This window comes from Canis lupus, chromosome 8 (assembly GCF_048164855.1).
Source record: "Canis lupus baileyi chromosome 8, mCanLup2.hap1, whole genome shotgun sequence".
Lineage (NCBI taxonomy): Eukaryota > Metazoa > Chordata > Mammalia > Carnivora > Canidae > Canis > Canis lupus.
This window is the reverse complement of record NC_132845.1, coordinates 9335653-9356542: the sequence shown is the minus strand read 5'-3', so window position 1 is coordinate 9356542 and position 20890 is coordinate 9335653. Positions and strand designations below refer to the sequence as shown.

The 20890-nt window shown below is 36.4% G+C and overlaps 1 long non-coding RNA gene across 1 annotated transcript in view; it reads left to right on the top strand.

Annotated features, from left to right (window-relative positions):
• The first annotated feature begins 894 nt into the window (after window positions 1-894).
• LOC140637828 (uncharacterized) overlaps window positions 895-20890 on the top strand; it is a 31040-nt gene continuing 11044 nt past the window's right edge. Inside the window, exons 1-4 of the long non-coding RNA XR_012034884.1 lie at window positions 895-1064; window positions 2002-2036; window positions 2627-2766; window positions 7081-7218. This is a non-coding gene — a long non-coding RNA (uncharacterized lncRNA). The remainder of the gene's footprint in view (window positions 1065-2001; window positions 2037-2626; window positions 2767-7080; window positions 7219-20890) is intronic.

Sequence of the window (20890 nt, the reverse complement as noted above, 5' to 3'; positions counted from 1 at the left end):
AACTGGTGTTTTAGAGCTTACACCTCCACCCTCCGTGGAGGACTCGGTGGGAAGTCCCATAGCTCACCACACCCAGGGAGGTGAATGAGAAACCGCCTCATGGCAGCCCCCTCTAGGGGTGGATGAGAAACAGTCCTGCGACAGTTCCTCAGGACACTGCCTTTCTTGCTATATTACAGGGAGAATCACAAGACATTCACTAATACTTGGGTTAGACTAAAAACAAACAGTCCAACTAGAAAACGTGCAAAAAATATGACAGACATGTCACCAGAAACGACATACAGACACATGAGAAGATGGTCAACATGATTAGTCGTTAGAAAAATAGAAATTAAAGCCACAATGTGATATGACTACACACATCACACGTGATACCTATCGGAATCGCTAATTTTTTTTAAAAAACTGATTTGTTATAAAGGTATATCAATTATAAATGTACATGTACCTAACAATGGTTTTATAATAGACAAAGCAGAATTGTATAGAAATGGAAAAATTAAAAAAAAATTAAAAAAAAGAAATGGAAAAATAAATGTAACCACGTTTAATAGATATGAGAGTTATTCTGATTGAGCCTTATTTTCTATCTCTGTAAGCTTGAAAGTTTATTTCTCTCCTGCATACAGTAGACACCCCCTTATTGCAGGGGCTATTTGAAAGCTCCCAGTGGGGTCACTTCAGGTGTTCCATTTATAGAATTTGTGTTTACTCTTTTGCCATATTAGAGATCCTGATTTCCCGGGAGGGAATACATTTATTTCAAGACCAGATTGGTGTGGTATAATCAAAATTGTATAGGAGTTGGAGTTGGAAATCTCTGCACTGTGTCCTAATTGTGACCTAATGCCTGCCATTATGATCTGATGCCTCCTTGCTGAGAGAATTTGCCCAAGTAACACTTCATCTTTCAAGTGGACACAGTAATCGTGCCTTTCATTTTTATTGCTTTGCCTGCAAACTTAATCATATTTGTTAACTTCTATGTGCCTCAGTCTCAACATCTGTGAGTTGGGGATAATAATCACCACGTTGTTGAAAGAATTGATGAGAAAAAGCAGGTGAACTCTTGGCATAGAGCCTGGAAGAAAGCAAGTGTTGATATGTGCTGCTGTGTTTGTTTTATTACCTATTACCCCCCCCCCCCCAGGATTTCTGGAAGAATCAAATTAGTCAGTGGGCTAGAAATCATCTAAACAAATTTAGTTACTATTTCAATGGCCCCTCGATTTCCACAATTTTTTGCTAGGTTATTATACAACCTTAATTTATGTAAAACCACTATTGGAATAAAAGTATAATTTTCTTGTTTTTTTAGTCTCTAAGATATACTAATAATTGCAGAATCAGATCACTGAGACTGGAAATTTGTTCAAAAATACAAATATTATAGATATATTTACTATTCAGATAATAATGGAAGTAATTTGGCTAAAGCCAAGCAACATCTGCTTTCCCTGCAATTGTAGATCTATATTGACTCTAAAAATATCTATATTGACTCTAAAAATTTATTACAGTTAAGTTCCAAAATGGTTTTGGCTAAATATTCCTTTTTAAGGTGAATTTAGAGTATTTACAGTGAACTTCACATTAAAATAAGGTAGTCTGTTTTTTTTCTTTTTTTTCTTCTCTAGGGTTTGTAAGTAAATTTTAATTTGTTATCATCAGTTTCTTGAGAAGTACATGATGGATAATACATTAGACAGACTATTGGTTTGGGGAACATTCATAAACATAAAAGCTTCAGAACCTTAGCATGAAAAACTAATAGATCTTTAGGAAATTCTTCATAGTATTAATAATCATGAAATAAGAAGCTAGTTTGATTTGCTCCTGAAAATGGAGAGTATCAATTAAAGGAAGACAGAATTGACAAAATAGATGTATTACAAAAAAAAAAAAAAAAAAAAAAAAAAAAAAAACACCTGATATTGCCACGTAGTGGAAGGTCATTCTTTTAAATCTTACCTAACTGCAATATTTTCTACTTTTCAGGGGTGTTTGTGGAAACAAAAACTGCATTAGAGGAGGTACTATTTTACCTCATTAATTATTGGATCTCATTATATTAGCATATGTGATACATAGTGTTTTCATAATTGAATCTACAATATAGAGTATTTAGGCATTTTAATGTAAGTATGGCTTTCACATTTGCATGTGTTCTTCAGGGAAACAAAAGCACATCCATTATTTAGACCTATTCTTCATATTTCATTAAGTAGAATTGAACATGCTTATAATTGTGGAGTCGTATTTTATTTTTTAGAACTTAACTTCAGAAAGGGACGATTTATAGTTCTAAATAAGAAAGGATATTTCTGATGGACGGCCACAATCATGCTTGGAAAAACTGGGATGTGGGTGAAAAGTAAAGTAGAAATCACTGGCCCTGATCTAAAACCCAGTCTCATTAGGTTAAGAAAATATATCCAATTTGAAAGCTGAAATTACCTTCTTTCTACAACTTTTTCAAGTTTTGGAGAAATAAGTGAGTTTCATCATACGTTTTCTTACTCATGCAGAATGTAACTAAGACCGGTTTTTGTGGGGGGGAGGGGGTTTGTTGTTGTTGTTTTACGTAGTAGCCTACCTAAATTCCATTTCATACTTTTGCCAGATAATTCTCAGCTCAAGCCAGGCTTGGACTGGAGGGATCTCTTCAGCTCTGCACTCAAGGGAGATAAAAGAGCATAATTTTAAATGCACAGCAGTTCATCTCAAGATCTATTCAACTGTATGAAAACCATATAACCTCAGGTTAGTTAATCAACTCATTTCATATGCAGAAAACAAACAGATACAAAAGCAAACACTTCACTGCTACTTGATATTTAACATAATTAGTACCATTTCCTGGTTTTGCATTTCAAGAATTCATACTACATTTATGTTGAATGGAGAATTATATTCTAATTACGCGGTGATATTAATGTTTCCCATCTTACATAAGAAAATATCTTCACTCTAAATTTGTGGACAAGTGTATAAAAATAACCCCCTCAATTTCTTCATCATAAAAGCATTAGTTGACTTGGGTAAATATGGAGGATCACAGATTAATAATGCTTTATGAAAAGAATATGTTTTGTATCTCTGTCTGTACCTATATCTATATACAGATATATCTCTACCAGGATAGATCCTTCAAAAGATATTTGAAGGTTAAGTGTTCAGAGTTTAAAGGTTCAATATTTCTATATCAGCCATAAGTCCTCCTCATGAAATGGGTCAGACCAAGTGTGGTTCTTTGAAAAGTACCTCTCGGGTTAATATTCTCCTTCAGGGACACCTGGGTGGCTCAGTGATTGAGCGTCTGCCTTTGGCCCAGGGCGTGATCCTGGAGACCAGGGATCAAGTCCCACATCAGGCTCCCTGCATGGAACCTGCTTCTCCCTCTGCCTGTGTCTCTGCCTCTCTCTCTCTGTATCTTTCATGAATAAAAAAAAAAAAAAAAAAATCTCCTTCATTGGATCGCTTTTACTTCTCTTACATCATCACTATAAGATGTACTGAAATTGTTCAATGAGTTCATAGTCAAACTGCTCAGTTAGAGCCTCAAAGGCCACTTAAAATGGACATTTGGGCCTTTTTCATAATTTGACTACTGGTGATAATGCTGCTATAAACATCAGAGTGCATGTATCCCTTGAATAAGTATTTTTGCATCCTTTGGATAAATACATAGTAGTGCAACTGCTGGGTGGCGGGGTAGCTCTATTTTTAACTTTTTGAGGAACCTCCATACTGTTTTCCAAAGCAGCTGCACCAGTTTGCATTCCCACCAACAGTGTAATAAGGTTCTCCTTCTTCCGTATCCTCACCAACACCTGTTGTTTCCTGAGTTAATTTTAATTTTAGCCATTTTGACAGGCGTCAGAGGTGATATCTCATTGTAGTTTTGATTTCTGCTTCCCTGATGGTGAGTGATGGTGAGCATTGTTTCATGTGTCTGTTAGCCATCTGGATGTCTTTGGAGAAATATCTGTTCATGGCTTCTGCACCTTTTTTAACTGGATTTTTTTTGGTTTTGGCGTGTTGAGTTTGATAAGTTCCTTATACATTTTAGGCACTAGCTCTTTATCAGATATGCCATTTGCAAATATCTTCTCCCATTCCAAAGGTAGCCTTTTGGTTTTTTTGTTCATTGTTTCCTTTGCTGTGCAGAAGTTCTTTATCTTGATGGAGTCCTAATAGTTCATTTTTGCTTTTGTCTCCTTTGCCTCTGGAGATGTAGAAGTTGCTATAGATGATGTCAAAGAGATTGCTGCCTATGTTCTCCTTTGGGATTTTGATTGATTCCTGTCTCATACTTAGGTCTTTCATCCATTTTGAGTCTATTTTTGTGAATGGTGTGAGGAAATGGCCGTTTCATTCTTCCTCATGTGGCTGTCGAATTTTCCTAACACAATTTGTTGAAGAAACTGTCATTTTCCATTGGATATTCTTTCCTGCTCTGTCAAAGATTGGTTGACCATAGCGTTGCGGGTTTATTTCTAGGTTCTCTATTCGGTTCCATTGATCTATGTGTCTGTTTCCGTGCCAGTACCACACTGTCTTGATCACTACAGCTTTATAATACAGCTTGAAGTCCAGAATTGTGATGTCTCCAGCAAAGCTGCTTTAGCTGTTCAGAATCTTTTGTGGTTCCATATAAATTTTAGGATTGTTTGTTCCAGCTCTGTGAAAAATGTTGGTGTTATTTTGATAGGGATTGCACTGAATGTATAGATTGTTCTGGGTAGTATATACATTTTAACAATGTTTGTTCTAATCCATGAGCATGGAATTTCTATTTTCAATTGTCTCAATTCTATTCAATTCAATTTCTATCTTTAATTTTTTTCATCTGTGTTTTATAGTTTTCATAGTAAAGATCTTTTACCTTTGGGTCAGGTTTATTCCTAGGTATCTTATGGTTTTTGGTGCAATTGTAAGTGGGATCAATTCCTTGATTTCTCTTTCTGCTGCTTCATTATTGGTGTACAGAAATGCCATAGACTTCTGTGAGTTGGTTTTATATCCTATAACATTACTGAATTCCTGTATCAATTGTAGCATTTTTTTGTGGAGTCTTTCAGGCAGTCACAATTTATTTTACTTTTTCAAAGGACTATTTCTGGAATACATTTAGCACTCTCCTCTTTTTTCTGTTTTCTAATTTATTAATTTTTGTTTTTTTCCTTTTGTGATTTCCTTTGCTCTCTCTGGACTAATTTCAGCTTTCTTTGTCTTGAGTTGATAATTTATTTTTAGTCAAGTTAGGTATTTAAACCTGTGAAATATCTCTGAAAATAGATTTAGCCATTAAAGAGAAATGGGGGGTAGAGATAAGAAATAGAGGCAGAGATAGAAATAGAAACAGAGATAGATGTATATATTTCAAGATGCTTATTATTTCTCATGCACTTAAATGTCAACTTGAATGTATATAAGATTTTTTTTAAGATCTTATTTATTCATGAGAGACACAGAGAGAGAGGCAGAGGGAGAAGTAGGCTCCCTGCTGGGAGCCCAATGTGGGACTTGATCCCAGGACCCCAGGATCACACCCTGAGCCAAAGGCCGGCGCTCAACCACTGAGCCACCCAGGTGCCCCTGTGTATAAGATTTTTGAGTCACTTTTTCCTTTCTCTATATTTTATTTTAACTTTTTCATTGAAGCATAATATTCACACTACATAAAGTATGCAAACATTAAGTGTACAGATCAATAAACGTTTATTAGTTGAATACAACTTCCTAGCCACCACCCAGACCAAGACACACATATCACCATGTCGCGTTATTCAAAGCTCCTTCTTGCTGTTGCATAAAACTATAAAATGGGTGGGACAGAAATGTGTTTGGGAAATCTCACATCCCCCAACTCCCTGTTGATTACCTACCCAAATTCCTATCATGGTATACTTGTCACTGTTCTCAAAGTCTATCTGAATGATATTTCACAATAGGTAGCCTGTCGTGTCTGACTTTTTTCATTTTGACCGTGAGAAACAACCCAATTGTAGCATGTAGTATTAATTCAATTTTTATCAATGCTGTATTCAATTATGTAAATATAACAGGATTCATTTATCTCTTCTACTAATGATAAACATTTGGGTATTACAAATAATTTGGTTTTTTTTAGTTACTATCTGAAAGATGTGAAAAAGCAGCTACACTTGTGAATTCATGAGATGATGACTTATTTTTTTTTAAGTGTGAAAAAGAGCATCTTTGTGGGACTGAAAGGCAAAGAAATTTATGGCTACCCAGAGTCAGAAAAATTTTTAAACACTTCTCATCTAGTGTTTTAGTATAAATAAATACCATATATTAAACATGTCTTTTTTAAAAGATTTTATTTATGTATTTGACAGAAAGAGCATAAGCAGGGGGAGGGGTAGAGGGAGAGAGAGAAGTAGTCTCCCTGCTGAGCAAGGAGCCTGATAAAACAAAATTATGTATTGATCAAAACGTTGACAAAAAATGTTGGGATCAGAGGCTGTCAAAGACATAACCCTGTAACTCCTCAGTTAACAATGACTCAGTATTCACTAATTCATGTTCACAATAACTTTACGGAACATAACTACCCTGAATCAACTGTATACCTACTACATATCAAGTACTTCTCTGATTCTAGGGATTCAGCAATGAATAAATTAGACTTAGTCCTTTCTTCAAAATGTTTGCATTTCAGTGGTTGGGAGTAGGGGAGAGCAAAAACCAAATAAGTATATAACATGTTGGGAGGTAAAAATACTACTAAAAAAATCTGGGTGGGGCAATAGTGTTATGAATGGGTTGTATTTTTATACAGACTAGTCAGGGAAATTTTCTCTGATGGAATGACCTTAAAACAGGAAGTGGAAAAAAGTGCCAAGCAGAGGAGGGAACAGAAGCAGAAGGTTCAAAAAAGAAGTATACTTTTTTAGTGGGGAAAAAAGGATGCAGGATGCAGGCCAGTGTTCACAAGGAAAATATTGTTAGGTAGAATAAGTAGAAAAATAGGTAGAAAGGAGTAGGGCAACTCCAGGACAGCTTTATAAGGCCTCATAAATTGGATACTTTATATTTGTTCCTCAGATATATTCCCCAATCTTCTACACCCTTATCTGTGCCCTTTTATGGACCACATCAATGGGCTGCCTTGCCCTTTGGCTTCTGGTAGGATTTAGCCAATAAAAGGTATGAAGAGGAAATTAGAGGAGAAAAGAAATAAAGGTAAGGTTTTTAATCCTCCAGCTCTCTCTGTGTTTCACTGCCTTGGTCTGGCTTTGCCCCTGAAGCCATGGCTCCTGACGGGTCACCCTCTGTCTCCGAGTTCTGGTAATGGCTTTGTAAACAGACCCTTGATTATTTCCAAAAATTGTGAATTTGAATATGCCATTTGTTTCCTGTTGTGACTACATTGAACAAGGGAAGGATTTGATGTTAATATGGGTGGGCGCCCATGGAGTCCCTGGAGAGTTTTGAGTATTTAAATAGTATCACTTTGGTTGCTGTGTGAATAAAATAACCAAGGTTAGTAGCAGAGAGATCATCTCAGAGGGTATTTTAACAATCCAGGTAAGATAATGTTGGCCTACATAAAGTGATAGAACTAGAGGTATCAGGAAGCAGGTTGAATTGTACATACATTTCAAACAAATCTGTTAGGATATGCTAATGAATTGAGTTTAGTAAACAAGGGAAAGAGAGAACCCCCCTGCCCAAAAAATTAGAGCTTTTAGTCCAAACAGAAGATTGGAGGGAAGTGCCTTTCACCAAAATAAGGAACAGTAGATTTTATGAGGAAATTAAAAATCTGTATTTGGAAAAATTTAATTTATAATATCAACCAGGCAGTCTGGCAGAGAAATAGAAATCTGGAATTCAAAGATGTGTATTAATGTAAGAATCATCAATATAGAGATGGCACTTCCTGTAAGAGAGTGGGTAAGAGCACTAATATTGTGTGTATATAGAGGGGGAGGAGAGAGCACTAAGTCTTGGGGCAATGATGTCTAGAAGATAGGAAGGGGGCGCCCGGGGTGGCTCAGTCGGTTAAGCATCTTCCTTCAGCTCAGGTCATGATCCCAGGGTCCTGGAATCAAGCCTCTTGTCTGGCTCCCTGCTCAGTGGAGAGTTGGCTTCTTCCTCTCCCTCTCCCTCTGCCCCTCCCCCTGAATCATTCCCTCTCCTCACTCTTGTTCTCTCTCTCTCTCTCATAAATAAATAAAATCTTAAAAAAAAAATAAGATGGGAAGAGAAATAAATTCTGGAAAAGGACAAAGAAGATCAGAAGTCAGTGAAGTAAGAGAATAATCAACAGGTTTCAAGACAGTAAGAAAGGTCTTCAAGAGAGAGGAAATGACTAATTCTTACAAGTGCTTTTTACAAGGCAAGTTAGAATTGACCAATAAATTGGGTGAGAAACGGGTTTGACTGTCCTTAACAAGAACATTCTTATTAAAACACCTAGTTACAGAATGGAAGAAGTAGAAGCACAGATAGTAAATGTAGATAACTCCTTCAGATACTCATCAGGGTCAACAAGATGGAAGGAAAACAGAGAACGGGGAAACTGGATGGTGGCTGAAAGAAGATACATATTTGGTGTTGGAAGAATGTGACATTTTTCCTATGCATTTCTGTATCCTCATTTTGAAACAAAAAGGAAGGTTTTCAACTGAGGGGAAAGAGGGTTAAACTTTGGAGACAGAGACGAATGTATGTCATAGCCCCCTAAAACAGAGATCAGCAAAGTTTTGTTAACAAAGAATCAGATATTAAGTACTGTGGGTTCTGTGGATGATTCAGTCTCCGTACAGCTACTCAACTCAACGTCTGTGTTGTAGTGTAAAGACAGCCACGGACAATACATAACCAAATACGCATGGCTGTGTTTCAGGAAAATCTTATTTTCAAAATCACACAGAGCTGGGCTTTGCTCACAGGAGATAGTTTGCAGATCCCTGATCCAGGAGAGTGAAAAACTGATGCCCAGAGAAATGCAGTTGAGTTTGCAGGAAGCTAAAGGCTGACTTGAGGTTATAGCCATAAATATAAAGTTGGACCAGTCAGGATGGGGTGGTTTGTCTCTAGCCATGTTTTAGGTGCTTGGGGGCCGAAGTTGCAGCTGGTCCAACGACAATACTGAACAAGACAGGCATCTTTTATCCTCAGCTTCCGCCAAGAGCTGAGCTGCTCTGGTCATTTACCCTGCCCTCCGCTTTCATTCCTATAATCCTGTGCTTGCTTTTGCGTGTTTGGACATGATTCTCCATGTAGCAGCCTGAATGGTTTTCTGAATTCCTCCGTTAGACAGGCAGGTTCCTGCTTTCTACCCTTCACTGTCTCCCAGTGTATTGTGCATCACATTGGAAACATGACTGCCTAGGCCTTGCAGGGTCTGGCTCCCCACCTCCTTCCAGACTCATCTCCCAGCTCTTTGCTCTCTTGTTGTCACATGCTCCACACACACTTTCTGTCTCTGTTTCTCAAATGTATCAAGGTTTATTCTGTCCTCAGACTTGAAATACTCTTTCTCTGAAACTTCCCTGAATTCCCACTCTTTTTTCAGACTCTATTTTTTTTTAAGATTTTATTTATTTATTTGAGAGAGAGCACAGAGGGAGAGGGAGAAGCAGACTCCCCACACTGAGCAGAGAGCCCGATGTGGGTCTCCATCCCAGGACCCTGGGATCGTGATCCGAGCCGAAGGCAGACACTTAACCAACTGAGCCACCCAGCTGCCCCTTCAAGCTCTATTTTAAATGCCCCTTCTTCTTTAAGATGTCCCCTCAGCCCTGCGAATACTCCTCATCACCACCCCCCATGCGCCCACCCTTTCCCATCCACACAGCTACCCATTATTTCTGTCCTAGGACTCTCCCCTTCCCCTTCACTGGATTCAGTGTATTCTATAATGATGAATTTATAGCTGATACCATGGGCTTAAGGTCTACATGGCCCATCAGATAATACATCTCACGAGGGCAGGATGTTTGTATGTTCCACCAACACACACCCTAGCCTAACCCTTGGTATAGTAGATTCATAATCAGTATTGTTGATGAATGAATTAAGGAATTCAACTCACTTCGGGGTTGAAGGTAAGAAAAGACTTCGTTTGCTGCTTTCTAACCGTTAATTCCTTGTATTAGTCTATCCGGGTTGGTATACTAAAACATCACACACTGGGTGGCTTAGACAACAGAAATTTTGTTTTCTCACAGTTCTGGAATGTGGAGTTCCAAGAACAAGGTGCCAGCAGAGTTTGCTTTTAGGGAGCAATCTCCCCTCAGTATGTAGACGGTATCTTCTTGCTGTGTCCTCACATGACCTTTTCTCTGCACACACTCCCAGAGGGAGAGCTAGCTCTGGTATCTCTTCCTCTTCTTGTAGGAAAATCAGTCCTATAGATTAGGGCCCCAGCCTTAGACCTTACTTCATCTTACATCCTTAAAAGCTCTATCTCCAGTTATAGTCCCATTGGAGATTAGGGTTTCAACATATGAATTTAGAGGGGGACACCTTCAGCCCCAACCCACTCCCCATCCCATGCCCCTGCCTCCTAGACTGGGTCAGGTTCTCCTTCATTTGTTCCCCCGGTGCCCTGAACTTCTATTACACACTGCATATTAACTTCTGATTTCATGTCTTTATTTCCCGCAAAACACTTAACTTCAGAAGAGCAGTAATTGTATCTGTTTTGTTCAACATTCTTTCCTAGTTACATTGCACACTACCTGGCACATGGCACCCAAAACTGCCTTTTAAATAAATGAACGGGGGACACCTGTGTGACTCAGGGTTTGGGGTGTCTGCCTTGGCTCAGGTCGTGATCCTGGGTCCCAGGGATCAAGTCCCACATCGGGCTCCTGCAAGAAGCTACTTCTCTCTCTGCCTATGTCTCTGCCTCTCTCTCTCGCTCTCTCTCCCTCTCTCTCTGTCAGGAATAAATAAATACATCTTTTATAAATAAATAATAAATAAATAAATAAATAAATAAATAAATAAATAAATAGCTTTAGCTTACAAAAAATCCTAATATTTTGTGTTCCCAGTGATTACATACTTCTTGTGGAAAAAATAATCCTTAGAAGATTTTTACTTACTTTCTATACAGAGAGACAATTTGAAGACAGAAAAAAAAATTCATTCAATTTAATGTAATGTAATTTTAAAATGAAAAAACTGAAAGGAAAAGAGGTTATAGTCCATGAAGCCTATGAGGTAGACACCAAATACAACCTGTAAAACCTGTTTTGATATCTCTTTGGTTTGGGGGGAGGTTTTTTGTTTTTTGTTTTTTTTTGTATTGTTTTGTTTTTTTTGAAAGATTTTATTTATTTATTCATGAGAGACAGAGAGAGAGAGAGAGAGAGAGAGAGACAGAGACACAGGCAGAGGGAGAAGCAGGCTCCATGCAGGGAGCCTGGTGTAGGACTCGACCCCAGGACTCCAGAATCAGGCCCCAGGCCAAAGGCAGGTGCTAAATTGTTGAGGCACCCAGGCATCCCTTGATATCTCTTTGAACAAAAAATTCAAACAGATTATTTGGGGAAAATATGAAAAATATAAATACAGATTGGATATTGGAGGACATAAATAATTTTTAATTGTGTTGGTTCATGATAATGGCACCGCCATTGTTTTTTTTTTTTTTTTTTTTTTAAGTCCTTTACTAGGATTTGTTTAAAATACTCCAGGAAGAAAGAAAAAAGTAGAGGAGAGAGATAAAATGAGATAGTAAAATGAAATTCTTGAAGTTTGGTGATAGTACTTGGGGATTCATCATACTTTTCTTTCTATTTTTTATGTTTAAAATTTCCATGAGAAAAATTTTTTAAAGGAACACATGAAATGTAAAGAAGTGCTATGTACAAAGTTACTGCTTTTAAAATTTTTTCCACTCAAAATCAAAACTATGATCCTTTTTGGGGATTAATTCAGTTATAGTGATGGAGTAAAGTGGCAACTGGCCAAAAAAATAACTTCGTTCTTTCATTTAAACTCACCAAGTCTCTGGGAACACAGCTTCTCATACCTGTCAATTTTCAGTATCCTGGGGGCCAAAGTGGAAGAATTTACATCTCATATCAGAAATCAAATCGTGTTCTGAATATATAGAAAGGCAACTCAGAAATTTTTGAAAATACCATCAAGAGTAGATATGTATAGTTTGAAAAATTATAGTGCTGTATTTCAATTGTCAAAATTGCATGAAAGGCAGGAAAATCACCCCATTCATTCTTGAAACATGAGCTGTCTGAAATCTGTCGTAAAATAGAGGCCCTGTGGAATGACTGAGGTAATTGTAGTAGTAATATTAAGATAGCAAGATATCCCCTTATGATGTCATATTAAGGCATTTTATATTATCATTATTTATATTTTATAGATATGCTATAAAATCATCATAAATGCACTGCCCACACGGCTCTTTCATTGCACTATAAGCACAATTATTAAAAAATAAACTAATAACCTAAAAGATGGAATAAAGGGAAAATAACTTTTATGGAATATCTACTTTTTAATATTAACTATGCAAGGTGGTATCCATGCTTTCATTTAGCCTATAAATAACTTATTTACATTATAATCTATCAAGTAGAAATCATTCTATGGCTAAATTGAGAACCAGAGTGTTTTCAGCAATTTTCTCCAGGTAGCACAGTTAATAGAGGAGCTCTGATTAAAGCCCAGATGTATGGGATTCCAAACCTACTTGCCTCACCACTAATGTACATTGTGTTACTACATTTATAAAACATCCATTGAGCATGGAAGAAGTTATATAAGCTTGGCTGAAGGTTGCAGTTCAAGGTTTTAAAATAGAAATTTGATCTAGAAATACTGGTTGTTTATGTAGGCAGAAAGTCCTAGTTTGGGGGGACTGCTGTAACAAAAATACCACAGGCTGGTGGCTTTAACAATAAATATTTATTTTTCCCAGTTCTGGAGGCTGGGAAGTCCAGGATCAAAGCACCAATATGTCTGATGTGTTGTGAGGATCTGCTTTCTGGTTTGTAGATGGCAACTTACCTGACGTGTTGTCTCATAGAGAGAGCTCCGAGATCTCTTGTTAAGGACACTAATCCCATTCATGATGGCTCCACACTAATGGCCTCATCACCTCCTATTTCCTAATACTGTCCTACTGGACATTAAAATTTCAACATGCATGGTGCAGGGGACAGCATGATTCAAGGACCTGCTACAATGACCACAGGGTCAGTATCAATTAGTCCTAGATTAGGAATTAACTAAAAGATTTCTGACACACAATATTACCCAATACTGATTACCATAGCTTTAAGTAATATGAACAGGGAATCAGAACACAAGCAAACAATAGTTGTTTCAAGATGTCTCATCACATATAAGGCACAGTTTCCAGATCCTCCTTCCCACCACCACTCCATTGCAAAAGATAAGGTCAAAGAGAGGCAAGACCATTTCAATCTTCAATACGGAAAGATACCCTCTCAGGTCCCTGTCTTGCACTGGTCCTATACTCCTCACAAGATCCCTCTAAGAGTACATGGTACCTTTAATGAAAGAATATCTAACTATTTAGAAGATACTGTCACAACCTCTGGATGACTTCCAAAGTTGTGTTTACACTGAACTACATCTACACTGAACTACATCCAGAGTAATCAAAACACTGTCCAGTCTTTGTTACAATTTTATAATGAGGGATCCCTGGGTGGCGCAGCGGTTTGGCGCCTGCCTTTGGCCCAGGGCGCGATCCTGGAGACCCGAGATCGAGTCCCACGTCGGGCTCCCGGTGCATGGAGCCTGCTTCTCCCTCTGCCTGTGTCTCTGCCTCTCTCTCTCTCTCTCTGTGTGACTATCATAAATAAATAAAAATTTATAAAAAAAAAAAAAAAAAAACAATTTTATAATGAGAGGACAATTTTAAAATTTTTTGGATATCGTGTGAATAAAGATGTGTATGTGAATATACCTATGTTAAATATACCTGTTTAGGAAAATGTTTGCCCTGTTATAATGCAAACCATAGACCTTGGCTGATAATGTGTCAGCATAGCTTGGACGACTGTAATAAATGTACCATATGGGGCAGGATATAAATAGTGGGGGAGATTGTGGGTATGAGGACAGGAGAAGTATGTGGAGCTCTCTGTTCCTTCCACTCAACCTTGCTGTGAACCTAAAACTATTCTAAAAACAGAAATAGAGGGGTGCTTGAGTGGCTCAGTTGGTTAAGTGTCTGCCCTCAGCTTAGGTCATGATCCTGGGGTCCTAGGATTGAGCCCCACATCAGGCCCCCTGCTCAGGACTCTCCCTCTCCCTCTACCCTTCCCCCTGCTTATGCACTTTCTCTATCAAATAAATAAATACAATATTTTAAGAAAATAAAAAGATAAAAACATAAATAGCTTATTAATTTAAAAACTTCATCAAGTTTTATCCCTAAAACATAAATATTCAATTGCTTAATTGATTTAATTTGATTTAAGTAACTATTTCAGATATGTAAATTAAACATCTTTATAGTAAAACATATTATTTCATTATCTTTTATTGGTAATATTTTGTTTCAGAGATAAAAACTAATTTATTGTTCTTTCTAGCACAAAGAAACCAATGAAGGAAATCTTTTCGCAGTATTTTCAGCTTTCCTGTTTCTTCCAAAGATTCTATCCATATGAATCTGTGTAATTCAAGGAAACCAATTATTCCAGTCTTTTCATATGCTTAGATTTTAGAATCAGATCAGTGAACTGAACTGGTTATTGGGTAAATTCAACAAGAGATCAAAGTTTCTAATAGATTTTCTAGTGAAGAAAATTTCCAGCAGGGTAGACTAAAGGCTAGATTGAATGTAATTCTATGAAAAAATAAAATAAAATACAACTACAGTCAATTTCAATAATAATTTGCATCTATTAAGGTATAATACATTAGAATGTAGTTATATTTCAGGCTCCTTGTGGATTACTTAAAGGAAATAAAATCTTATTTAAGCCACTTTGTGGTTTTCAGGAATATGAGCGTTTATTGAGACTTTTAAAACATGGAAATTTTAAATGGGTAGTCCTAATAGGAACTCCTCTCCAGTTCCAAAATTTGCTATTTTTGTAGCCATTAGTTTTTGGGTTTTTTGGTTTTTTTGAACCAATGTCTTGAGGTCTGTTTGCCATAACCCCTCACCCCCATGGGAATTATTGACCTGGTGGAACAGGGCAAGAGGTCATATCAGGGAAGGGAATAGAAGCAAAATACTTGATTAATTTCTTCCCAGGCCATGCTTTCTTCCCATTCCTGTGGTAGATGAAAGCAAGAATTGTGACTTTGTGTCTAAGCAGAAACTAAATTTCAAATAGGTCATGTCTCTTGTGATTTTCAGAGCGACATCAGAAACCACAAAGAATATGAGTAAGTGCCGAGATTCCTGTTGCTGTGCTCAAACACCAAAATCTGACTATTAGTAAGACCTAAAAAAAAAGAATCCTGGAAGATCTGATATATACAATGTTTCAGTTATCTGTTAAAATTTTAAAATACATTATTTGTACCTTTATATTTTTCCCAAGCCAGATAACCTATTGATTTTCAGAATCATTGTTCTTTCTAAGATGCACAATTTTAAAAATTTTCAATAGATATTTAATTTCACAGGTAAAACATTTTACTTTTCTTATATCTCTTAAGATCTGTGTATACATTGAACAATTGAACATTATGATTATTATTCTTTATCCTTTTAAAGTACCATTCTGGGGAATGAACACATGAACTTCCTAAATTATTTTCCTTATCAATAGAACTAGCCCCAACTTGTTCTTCAATCTCACAGTAATTTAACAGCTGAGCTGGCAGCAAGGCATGGGCCAGAGCTACATGAAAGTGAGACACAAAGTCTTTTTAGTGAAGGCTAAAATGCTGTTTTTGTGTCTCCCAGTGGTTTTGCAGCTGCCATTGATCTAATCTCAGAAGGATGCCTGTGACCAATTCAGCAATTTTCTATTTTTATACACAATCGGCCCCTTTTATAAACTAAATGAGACTTTCCAAAAAAAAAAAAAAACCAATAATTTAATCTTTCACTAATGGCTCACCCATCACCTCTATGTGTTAATCAGAACTAGGCAAAGTTCTTCTAGAACTTAAATAATAATTATTGTCTTAACAAGCTAAAACAAGCATAAAGTAGTTGTGGAGGATGCAAACCATCAGAGATCTTAGGTTGTCAAGTTTTACTCTTTCCTCCACATATCCAGTATACTCTTGTTTATCTGTTTTTCAAACTGACTTTAGAACATTAAATCCACAAAGCAGGTATTTTCTAATATTGGTATGTTGTCCACAACACATTGCTAGAAGAGATCCTCAAAACCAAGTTAAGTCCGATGGCATCTGATGTGGCCACCTCTTGGTACATTAAATTGCTTTCAAGTAGAAAACTGCTCAGAATCTCTTAAAACACAATAATTTCAAATAAACAGTTTAGAGAGCAATGCTGATTCCAGAGTAAATATCCACCTGCAAGTGTATGCATTTATTCTGTCCCCAAACATTTCAGGTAAGCCATTAGACATGTTTTCCCATGTGATTTAGTTTTAAGATTATAAAAAGGTTGTATCATTGGACTTTATACGTTACATTAGTTATCTTTTGCTGCATAACCAATTATGGATATCAAAAGTCCACGTTATGCCACTTTGCTTTTATGAAAGACTTGCATTACTACCTGTTTTTGCTAACCAAAATAAATCCAAAGAGGATTTTTGCTTTTATGGAAAAAAAAAAAATTGAAAGTAGCATTCAGTGTGTGTCTTGCTGTGGGCTATTACAGAGGGAGTGTGCACTTGGAGCAGCACAGCAGCCCCACCAAGCTCCTCCCCCAGGAACTACACTCAGCATCTCAGCATCAAGACTCAGTAGCCTTGAACTGGGTCTGTGAACATTTGTGCTTCATCTCAATTGATTTTATGAATTCACTAAGAAGATGTGTCTTAAGGTATCAGGAAAATCTACTTGCTAAAGGTATCAGAGAGGTTGTCTTTTAGGTCTGGAAATGCCTAAAAATGTTTCCATATAAACGAACGGTAATTACTTCTTTGTTTCATGCCACTTCAGCTTACCAAAGTTCTTATAAAAATGCTCTATTTTTGGATAGCTGGGGAAACCCAGATGGTAAAACTTAGTAACTTAAAACATAAGACATTTATAGTCAATTTTCTTTATCTGTAGTAAGCGTGTCCTATAAAGTCACTGCAAAAATGGAGCAATTGAATTCTGAGCAATGGCTTGTAGAGGCAACACAGGCTTAGGCTCCTGTGAGCTTCAGGTCACAACCTTTTCAACCAACGATCAATACATAACTTTGCTTTATGTGTGTTACTGCTTAAAAGCACTTACGTAGTTGATATATGTAGTTGATTCATTAATACTAAACTCATAGCCAATAGCACTATAACTCATGCCTGAACAAAGCTTACCTAACACTTGTATTTTCTCCCTAAGGCATAGCACAGCCTTCTTGTGTTCAGAAACACTAGAAAGCCCTTCAACATCATGCTTGGGGCTATTTTAAACAGTGAAACCACCACCAAAAAAAGCACAAAAATGCAGAAAATAGAGCACCAAATAGGCCATGAAAAAAGATACTTGCTTACACCAGGGGAGCTGATGCAGGATGGCAGAGCTGGGAACAGGGACATGGACGTTGGGCCACTCAAATCATTCATTGCTCTGTGCATATCTGTAAATGACTGTAAAAATGTCACAAATATTGATTTGGGGATTACAAATATATTTTAGCAAGTAGGCAAATTTGCAAATACAGCATCTGTGACTAATGATAGATTGCATTTTTGCAGTCTCTGAAAGGCAGCAATCTGGGAACAGATTACCTAACTCTTACTTATTCCTCAGAATTTAGTTTATGGTATCTCCCCTTAGAATCACCTTCTTTTACGTTCTTTTTGCCGATTTTTATCACATTGCTTATTAGAGTAAACCATAATGTCATAGTAACTTGTCCTTCCCAATACTCAATTGTATGCTCTTTTAGGGCAGGAACTGTGCCTTATTCATTATTATATTTCCAAAAAGAGTTGCCTTAATGGGCAATAATTCCTAATGGCTCAATAAATTACTTAATCTAGTTTTACCTGATGGTGCAAGTAATGTCAACATGGACCCACCAAAGTACCTCTCAGCTCCAAAGAAATACTGTATATTTAAATTTCAGTTATTAATGAAATTAGCACTTACGAAGCTTCTTCAAGTATTAGCTCTGAAGACTAATTTGCACCAAGAAATTGAAAAATACTGTACAAGTATTAATGGATTGAGATAGCTGGCAAATGAAAAAAGCTGGTAATATAGCAAATGACTATTGTTAATTTAAAATTAGTCAAATTTGGGGCTGCTGAAAAATTTACTCAAGTTACTGTCAAAGGCTGGAAGGACTTCTACCCTTCTTGAAAACTAACAAGTTAGCCCGCTGTATTTCATGGAGAGAGAACACAAATTAACAATAGCAGGAATGAAAAGGAGGAAGTAATTAGAAATACTGAAATTATTAAAATGATTATGAGAATATTTTTAGTAACTTTATGCCAGTGATTTGACAACTTAGATGAAATGGACAATTTCAACTTACACAAAAAGAAATAGAAATGCAAGAGATCCATACCTATTAAGGAAATTAATATTATATTTTTCCCACAAAGAACTGTAGGCTCAGCTTCACTATTAAGTTCTACCAAGCATTTAAGAAAGAAAAAATAGCTATCATACACAAACTTTCAGAGATTAGTAAAAGAGAGAGCATTTTCCAATCCATCTTATAAACCAGAATAAGCTTATGGTTAAAATATTACAAGAAAAAATATAGGCCAATATCTCTAATAAGCACAGATGACAGAATCCATAACAAAATATTAGTGAATCCAATCCAGTCATACATAAAAAGGATACTATGTTATAGCCAAATACAGTTTAACCCAGAAATTTAGGTTAATGTATCATTCAAAAATAAATAGAACTCAATCCACTATCAGAATAAGAGAGGAAAGATGAAGCGACATGAATTTCTCAAGAAACATAAAAAGCATTTGGCAAAATTCTACACTCATTCATGATTAAAAAAAAACTACTCAGATTAAGAATAGAAGAAAATTTCCTTCACCCAATAAGGGGCATTTATGAAAAGCCTAATATTAACATCACATTTTCTAATGAAATACTAAGCCCTTTCCTCCAAGATAGGGAATAGACGGAGATACTGTCTCACCACTTCTATTCAGCATTGTAGTGGATGTCCTAGTCAGTGCAGTACAGGTAAAAATGTCTAAGAATAAATAAAAGACAAAAAAAAAACCCTAGAAATAAGTAAACCATATTTATTTGAAAGTTTCATGATTTATGTATATGTGAAATTCTAGAGTCTACCAAAAAAATGACTAGAACTAATAAACGAATTGATCAAGCTCATAGGATTCAAAATAAAAATATAAAAATGATTTACATTCCTATCTACTAGCAATAAACAATACCATTAAAGCAACATAAAAAGTATTACAACTAAATCAGGTGAAAGATATACACAACCTGCGTACTGAAAAATAGAAAACACTGTTTAAAGAAATTAATGGTGGCATAAAGGGAGAGATTTGCCATTTTATGAATTGGAAGGCTCAATGTTTTAGAGATGTCCATGTCTCTAAATTGTTCTGTGGATTCAACAAAATCCCAACAGGATTTCTCATAGAAATTGGTGAGAAGATTCTAAAACTCATACATAAATGTAAAAAATCTAGAAAACCCTCCTGAAAAAAAATGAAAGAGTTAAAGGAATTATACAAACTGATTTTAAAACTTATAATAACTGGGACAGTATGATATTCGTGTAAGATCCATGCACAGGATAGTCCAAAAATAGACTCAAATATCTGGCCAATTGGGGGAAAAAAAGGTTGTTTGTTTTTGTTTTTGACAAATGTTGATCAAAATACCTGCGTGAAATATAATCATTCATAATCATACAAATTAAAATGAAAACCACAGACATCTGTTCACATCTACTAGAATGGCAAATAAACAAGATACACTAAATACAGGACAGAATGTGGAACAGTGTAAACTCTCATACAGTACTGTTGAGAGTATAAAATGGAAAACATTTTGGAGAACTGTTTGCCAGTTTCTTATTAAAATTAAGCATACATCTAGTCTACAATCCAGCAATACCATTCTTTGATAGTAACTTAAAATACAAATGGCTTCAAGAAGCTTTGTATAAGAATATAGCAATTTTACCCATAATAGTCCAAACCAGAAACCATCCAAGAGCCTGACAATAGGAAAATGGACAAATTGGGATAGTTTCATACAATGGAATACTATTCAGCAATGTAAAAGAATGAGCTACACACAATGTTCTCAAAAATATTTTGTTAAAATGAAAAGCCCATCACAGAAAATGCATTCAGCGTGATACCATTTATCCACAGTATGAGGATTCACAAAACCAATCGATGATAATAGAATTCATAAAAGCACTGCCTAGAAGAGAGGTGAAATCAACTTGAAAGGGACATGAGGGAATTTTCTGAGGTAATGAAAATGTTCCACACATTATTTTGTGCTGTGATTTTTTTTAAAAAATTATTTTATCTATTTATTTATTTGACAGAGGTAGAAAAAATGAGCGCAAGCAGGGAGAGTGGCAGGCAGAAAGAGAAGCAGATGCCCTACAGAGCAGGGAGCCCGACTCAGGACTCCATCCCAGGACCCCAGGGTCATGAGCTGAGCCGAAGGTAGACACTTAACCCACTGAACCACCCAGGCACCTCTATATTATGCTATGATTGAACTAGTGCAGGAAATAGTAAAAACATGTCAAAATGAACATTTAGTATCT